The sequence below is a fragment of the Nematolebias whitei genome, chromosome 19 (assembly GCF_014905685.2).
Source record: "Nematolebias whitei isolate Nwh7 chromosome 19, NemWhi1, whole genome shotgun sequence".
Classification (NCBI taxonomy): domain Eukaryota; kingdom Metazoa; phylum Chordata; class Actinopteri; order Cyprinodontiformes; family Rivulidae; genus Nematolebias; species Nematolebias whitei.
In genome coordinates, this window is record NC_056516.1 from 4,945,285 (window position 1) to 4,952,493 (window position 7,209).

At 43.2% G+C, this 7,209-nt stretch overlaps 1 protein-coding gene across 1 annotated transcript in view; it reads left to right on the forward strand.

Annotated features, from left to right (window-relative positions):
* zgc:158659 (uncharacterized protein LOC791141 homolog) overlaps positions 1-7,209 on the forward strand; it is a 204,155-nt gene that overhangs the window by 153,546 nt on the left and 43,400 nt on the right. The window lies entirely within an intron of this gene.

Consider the following 7,209-nt stretch of genomic DNA (forward strand, 5'->3'; position numbering starts at 1 on the left):
TATTTTAGCTCCTCTTGTTGGAAACACACCTCATCACATAAAGAACTCCATTGATTTTGCTAACAAAGTTCAACACTTGAAACTAACCCCAGGAGAAACCCTTGTATCGTATGATGTGACTTCTCTTTTCACATGCATACCCATCTCTGAAGCAGTAGAAACCGTCAGAAAACAACTTCTACAAGACAAGGACTTAATCAACAGGACCAACTTCACCCCGGACCAGATCTGCACCCTGTTGGACCTCTGCCTCTCCACCACTTATTTCAAGTTCAATGACAGTTTTTACAGACAGAAGCACGCAGTGCCATGGGATCTCCAGTGTCACCCATTGTTGCCAATCTCTACATGGAGGAAGTGGAACAGAGAGCCCTACACTCCTATGAGGGAACTAAGCCAAGCCATTGGTTCCGTTATGTGGATGACACCTGGGTCATAATCCAAGCCAAGGAAATAGAAGCGTTCACCAGACACATTAACTCGGTCGATAATAACATCAAGTTCACCAGAGAGGATGCAAACGACAACAAGCTGCCTTTTTTGGACTGTTTGGTTCAGATGGAGAGAGAGGACAGCCTCAACATTGAAGTGTACAGAAAACCAACCCACACAGACCAGTATCTTCTGTTTGACTCCCACCATCCGCTGGAACACAAACTCTCTGTCATCAGAACTTTACAACATCGGGCCGAATGCGTCCCCACAAGGACAGAAGGGAAGGAAAAGGAACTGAAACACGTTCAAGAAGCTCTTCAAACATGTGGATATCCTAACTGGGCTTTTGTCAAGTCAGCGAGGAAATCTACAAAACACACCAATAAACAGAAAAAGTAGAACAACAGACGTAAAAACATTGTCATCCCTTATGTTGCTGGAGTATCAGAGAAATTCAGAAGGATCTTCAACAAACACAAGATCCCAGTACATTTCAAACCCAGCAGGACTCTCAGACAGAGGCTGGTCCACCCTAAGGACAAAACACCCATACACAAACAGAGTGGTGTAGTGTATGCGGTCCAGTGCAGCGAGGACTGTCCAGACCTCTACATTGGAGAAACTAAACAGCCTCTTCACAGACGCATGACTCAACACAGGAGAGCCAGCTCCACAGGACAAGACTCAGCTGTTCACCTCCATCTCACAGATAAGGGACACTCTTTTGAGGACCAAAATGTGCACATTTTGGACTGAGAACACAGATGGTTTGAGAGGGGGGTGAAGGAAGCAATTTATGTAAAAAGAGAAAAACCGTCTCTTAACAGAGGAGGAGGCCTCAGATTCCCACTTTCAAAAACATATAATGCAACTTTAAAACAGATTCCCAGCCGGTTTTCACACCTGATGGGAACAGAGGGGCCTCGTCTGTGAATTAGAGGAACAAAGACCTACTGTTTTAGGTTTTTAGGTGTGAACTGCCAATCTACATATGTGTGTGTGTGTGTCTTATGTGTGTGTGTGTCTTATCTCACTCAGCCTTATAACCTGTATCTCTCACTCTCTGCTCTTTGAATTGAGAAAGCTCCTCGGATGAGGAGCGAAACGTCTTCTGTTACAAATAAAGTCCAGTTGTTTTTGTATTGAACGCTTTTTGAATTCATCATGTCCTGGATGACTGAGAATCTTCACCAGCATATCTCTCTTTTAAGCTCCATGTGGAAAACTTGGTAAAGAAACTGAAAGTTAAACTGGGTTTCTTTTTCAGAAACAGATCCTGAATGCTAGAAAACACCTTGTATCTGTGACTTTCCTTCCCTCAATTGATTATGGTGACATTATTTACATGAACGCTCCTACAAGAACCCTGCAGATGTTGGATGCTGTCTATCATGGTGCACTAAAATTCATAACTGGCTGTGATTATCGTACCTACCACTGCACCCTGTATTCACTGGTTAACTGGACATCATTAACTTCACGCAGACTCTCTCACTGGTATATTTTCATCTTTAAATCACTTCTTGGTCTGCTGCCTTCATACATCTCCTCCTACATGTCTCTGCGTGAGTGCAGCTACGGAGTGCGCTCTCAGGACATTATTACCTGCAGTGTTCCCTCAATGAGGACTGAACTAGACAAAAGGGCCTTCTCCTATTCCGCTCCTGTTTCCTGGAATATCGTGCAAAAAGATCTGAAGCTCTCGACCTTGACCTCTCTAAGTGTCTTTAAGAATCTGTTGGACACCTGGCAGGGTCCAATGCTGACATGTTCCTGTTGTTAGTTTTCTACATTTGTCTTGGAATCTAGCTGTTTTTTGTTTTGTTACCTTTTCCTTTTAGCCATCCTATTTGTTAAAAAAAAAAAAAAAAAAAAAACTGTAGTATGCTTTTTTTATAACTGTTTATTGTTGCTGCTGTTGTCCATTGTTGTCATCTTTCTTTGTTGAAATCAGGTCTCTCTTGTAAATGAGTCCTCGAGGCTCAATGGGATTTACCTGTATAAGTAAAGGTTGATTGATTGCTGTCAGAGGGCTCTCGGTCCTCCTGGGCAGTAGGACTGCCTGAAGTGATAAGTATAACTGATCAAAAATGATGAATACAGCTGAAGAATGAATAGCTTTGAATTGACAACACAAAAAGATTATGGAATTTAACTTCTAAACTTTAATATGGTGAATTATGAGGTTCAAAAGCAGAGTAGCCATTTAATCACTAATATCCACTTTAAAGCAAGGAATAAAAAAACATGTTTTGTGTTAGCAGGATTTAATTCTAACTTTGAAACTTAGCCAACATTAATAAAACTTATCTCAAGTTGCCTTTTTGGACATGCATGTATATATTTATATAATTTGTGTATGTCTGTAGAGAGGAGATTACTACAGCCTCTTATACCTGAACAGTATTGGAATAGTATCGGTATCGGACAATACCCAGAACTCGGTATCGGTATCGGATCGGAAGTAAAAAAAGTGGATCGGCGCATCCCTAATTTACACAGCATGCATCTGTGCATGGTACAAATAATTACGCAACGCGTAATTATGTACATGGAGAGCTGAGCGACAAGATGTTTTTGGGCAAGCTACTGCTTCATACTGTGTTCGAATGGACCCAGTGAGGCGAGGACCACATCTGCTTCGCCCTTAACCCACTAAGCGACAGCCTTAAAGGGCGAAGCCTATATGAAATAGAATGTTGGTTATGTACTGTAACCCCAGATTCTATGAATATAGGCATAGCCATTTAAGCGTCGGGCCTCACTGGCTCCTAAGTGGCTGAAGAAAAAAAGCTATTTGGGAGCCGATTTCCCGCTCTTAACGTAATTTCTACGAACTGGGTGGGGCCCACACAGCAGGTGGGTGTGGACTAAATTTTTAAGTGTGATGCTTTGCACATCGGGATAAAACCCATCAGCGACAGTCTTAAAGGGCTACGCCTATACTCATAGAATCTGGGGTTACAGTACATAACCAACGTTTTTGGTCTGTGGGAGGAAACTGGAGTACCCGGAGAAAACCCACGTAGCACAAAGAGCAAGGCTGGATTAACCATATGGGCAACTGAGCAACTGTGCCCAGGGGCCCATGATCTCTAAGGGGCCCAGGGCAGTGAGGGCACAAGCAAAAGATCTGGTCGTCTCCTGCTTTACTTGAAGCCCTGCGCTGCAAAGAGAAACTGCTGCATTTCCACTGCATTTGGGCAGCACCGCCTCCTCCCAACGCCGCTGCTGCAGCTCTTGGGTTTTTTTCTTTAATCAACCAGATCCTCGATGGTACGACCTGTCAATCAACTCAGAAGGCATGTCAGTAACTGACCAATCGACAACCTCAATTTGTCCCGAAGGTAAACTCCCCTTCCCTTCTGACAAGCTCATCAGTTTTTTTTCTTGAGAAACATTGTTTTAATTAAAACAGTAAGTTTGTATCAGTTGTGAAATGATTTTAGCAGTTTTGCAGTTTTTTAATCTACTTAATGAAGAATAGTATGACTTAAAATCGTTCATCAAACTGGAAGGAGGGCTTATTATCCCTCCTCTTACTACAGTTAATGTGGTACTTTGCTATAAGTACGACTATATTTATGGCATCAGAAAAAGCTAAGTTTTAGTTATCCACATAAAGTAAAATGTCATCAGCATGAAAAGAAGGAATGTTAAGTTTGAGATTAATCCAGTTTCTGATGTCTGACCAAAGACTTTGTATTGACATTAAAAAAATTGGTAGAGGGATTCATCTTCTGATTTACAAAAGGCACACAAATCAACATCAAATTTAAATTTTCTTTCAAGAAACATGGCTACAGGACATATCTTATTTATTATTTTAAAATCATTCTTCTTCCCCTCCAGGAGATTTAGGCCATTTGACAAATTTAGAATGAGCAGAAATCATTCTGGTTTTATGATTTATATTGGGAGGTTTCTTGAAGGAATCTTTGTTATAATCAGTAAATCCTTTGTTGCAAACATTCATTGATAATCTTATTGCATTTGAAGTCAACTAAGTTACAGGCATTTAATTTTAATTTGGGCATCAAATCGTCACCTTTGAATATATAATATTTTTAATTCATTGAATCAGCTGTTGATCAGGTTACTTCTTGTTGTGCCATTAGCTCTAAAATAGTTATTGAATCAAGTGTTTACTTCCATCCATCCATGGGGGTAGCAGCCTAAGTAGGGAGGCCCAGACTTCCCTCTCCCCAGCAACTTGGGCCAGCTCCTCCAGGGGAATCCCAAGGCGTTCCAAGTGTTTACTTATGTAGGTAAAACTAGATGTTAAACAACCATTAAAATACACCAGAATGCAGGAAATGGCATCTACTTTATTCAAAATTTTCTGGGGGAGGTGTCATATGGTGTTTCAACGTGCGTTCAACTTAATTCAGTCTTGATGATTTGTGTCAATGAGCATTTGGAGTTTTATACATAAAAATACACTTTATAGTTAGAATTTTAAGTATATTTACTGTATATTATGGTAATTTATTCTGTATTTTGCCAGATTATGGTGATTCTGGGGTCGTGATGATGGGGCCCTTGAAGATTGTTGCCCAGGGTACAGCGAAGTGTTAATCTGGCCTGATGGAGAGAACATGCAAACTCCACCCAGAAAGGTCCCAGGCCAGGAGTTAAACTGACGACCTTCTCACCGAGTGGCAACAGCTCTACCAACTGAGCCACCGTGCCACCTGGCTGATAGTAAACATCCTAATTTTTAGGTAGCAGCAAGGCTGAACATAATCTTTCATCATTTTCCATATGGTTTCCATTATTTTTCTCTTTTTCTACCCTTGAGGTTAGATTTGAATCAGTTTAGGACCTGGTGAGAAACAGATCATTTTTATCTTGTCCTGATACGTAAACCTCAAAACTAAGAGGGTTCCCATGAGACAGGAATAAAGTTGAACAAGTTTTATGGGAGGTGTAAGGTTAGACAGTCGTACAGATTCCAAGATGGCGCCGGTGTGTAGGGCTGCCCGTCTCTCGCTCTCTGCTTGTATTTTATTTTTGTTATTTTTACAATGGTTTGTGCAGTGTGCCGAGTCATATTTTCAGTATGATCGTCGGGCACTTTTGGAGCTCCGTACTTTTGCTGAAATTCCCGCGGAGTTTTTGAACAGCGGCCAGCACTCTCCCCCACCGGTCCTATCTGAGATTCCTGCGTTCCTTCTGCGTGACCCTGGCCTTTCTCCATGGAGGAAACGTCGCAGACGTCGTGGGAAGCGTGCAGGGATTTTGGTGAAACTGAGGCAAAGTGTGGATTATTCTATCAGGACTCGCTCTGGATCTGATCATCTCCTCTCTGACCCGTGGTGCTCCCGGGGCCCGGCTGCTGGCCAGCTGCCCGCGCGCTCAGTCCATGGAAACACCTGGAGTTGTTTACCTGTGCGCCGCACCAGCAGACCAGGAGGAGCTGTTCTTCATAACCTGCGCCCGCTGGCGCGCGCGTCTCCCTCCACGGCTGTGCCTGTGTTGGACAATATCAAGATGTGTTTAATCAACGCAAGGTCTGTTTCCAACAAGACGTTTATCCTCAATGACTTTTTTAAAGATGAGGAGTTGGATTTTCTGTTCGTCACAGAATCTTGGATTTCTGATGGTGAGTCCAGCGCCCTGGTGGAACTACTTCCTCCGGACTGTCTGTGTTTCAATGCCCCGCGGCCATCAGGTCGGCGCGGGGGGGGGATTATTAACAGTTTTTAAAGCAAACTTTGCGTGTAAACAGTTGTCCATCCCGGTGTCCCGCGCCAGCTTCGAGCTGAGCGCCTTTGAACTTGGACACTCTCCTCCGGTCCTGTGTGCGCTCATCTACCGCCCACCTCGTTCTAAGGACTTCATAAATGAATTCTCTGACTTTTTGGCTGATATCACACAGAGATACACTCACTTTTTGCTTATTGGTGACTTTAATTTGCATGTGTGTTGTCAGGAGAAGCCCTTAGTGAAGGACTTTCTGGATTTATTGGACTCTTTTAATTTAGCTCAGCAGGTGAGCGGCCCCACCCAGGAACACGGTCACACGCTGGACCTCGTTTTAACACGCGATGTCTCTGTTTCTAATTTGAAAATCGGTGACAATGTTTTTTCAGATCACATGCCTGTATTGTTTGACTTCACCCCCCCTTGTCATACTGCTAAGACGTGTGTTCCTGCACGTACGCGTTCCATTAACCGTTTCACTGCTGCTCATTTTAATGAAGGTTTTAATTCTGAGAGGATCGAACAGCTCTCGGTGTCTCTTACCACTGAGGAGCTAACCTCTCAGTTCAACTCTGCCTGTTTAAATGTTCTGGACCGTGTTGCTCCCCTTAAGACCAGAAAAACAAAACTTAAATCAGAGCCTTGGCTGAATGACGTCACGCGAGCCGTTAGGCGGCAGTGTCGCAAAGCTGAACGAAAGTGGAGGAAGGACAGGCTCCAGGTGTCTTTTCAAATGTTAAGGGAGAGTTGGCGTCACTATCAGAAAACCGTTAAAGTTGCCAAATGTAAATTCTTTTCTGATTTAATTGTCTCCAACTCCCACAACCCCCGAGTTCTTTTCTCCACCCTGAACTCAGTTCTACACCTCAGTGAGCCTTCACCTCTGGAAGCCTCAACTGAGCTGTGTGAGAACTTCCTCCATTTCTTTTTAGAAAAAGTGGCAAACACCCGGGCACTCATTTCTCCACCAGCTCATGATCTGTCCATCCCTTCTCAGTGTGTGGCTGTGTTTGACCACTTTGAGCCCATCTCTCTGTCCTCTCTGGAGCAGGTAATGTGCAGCATGAA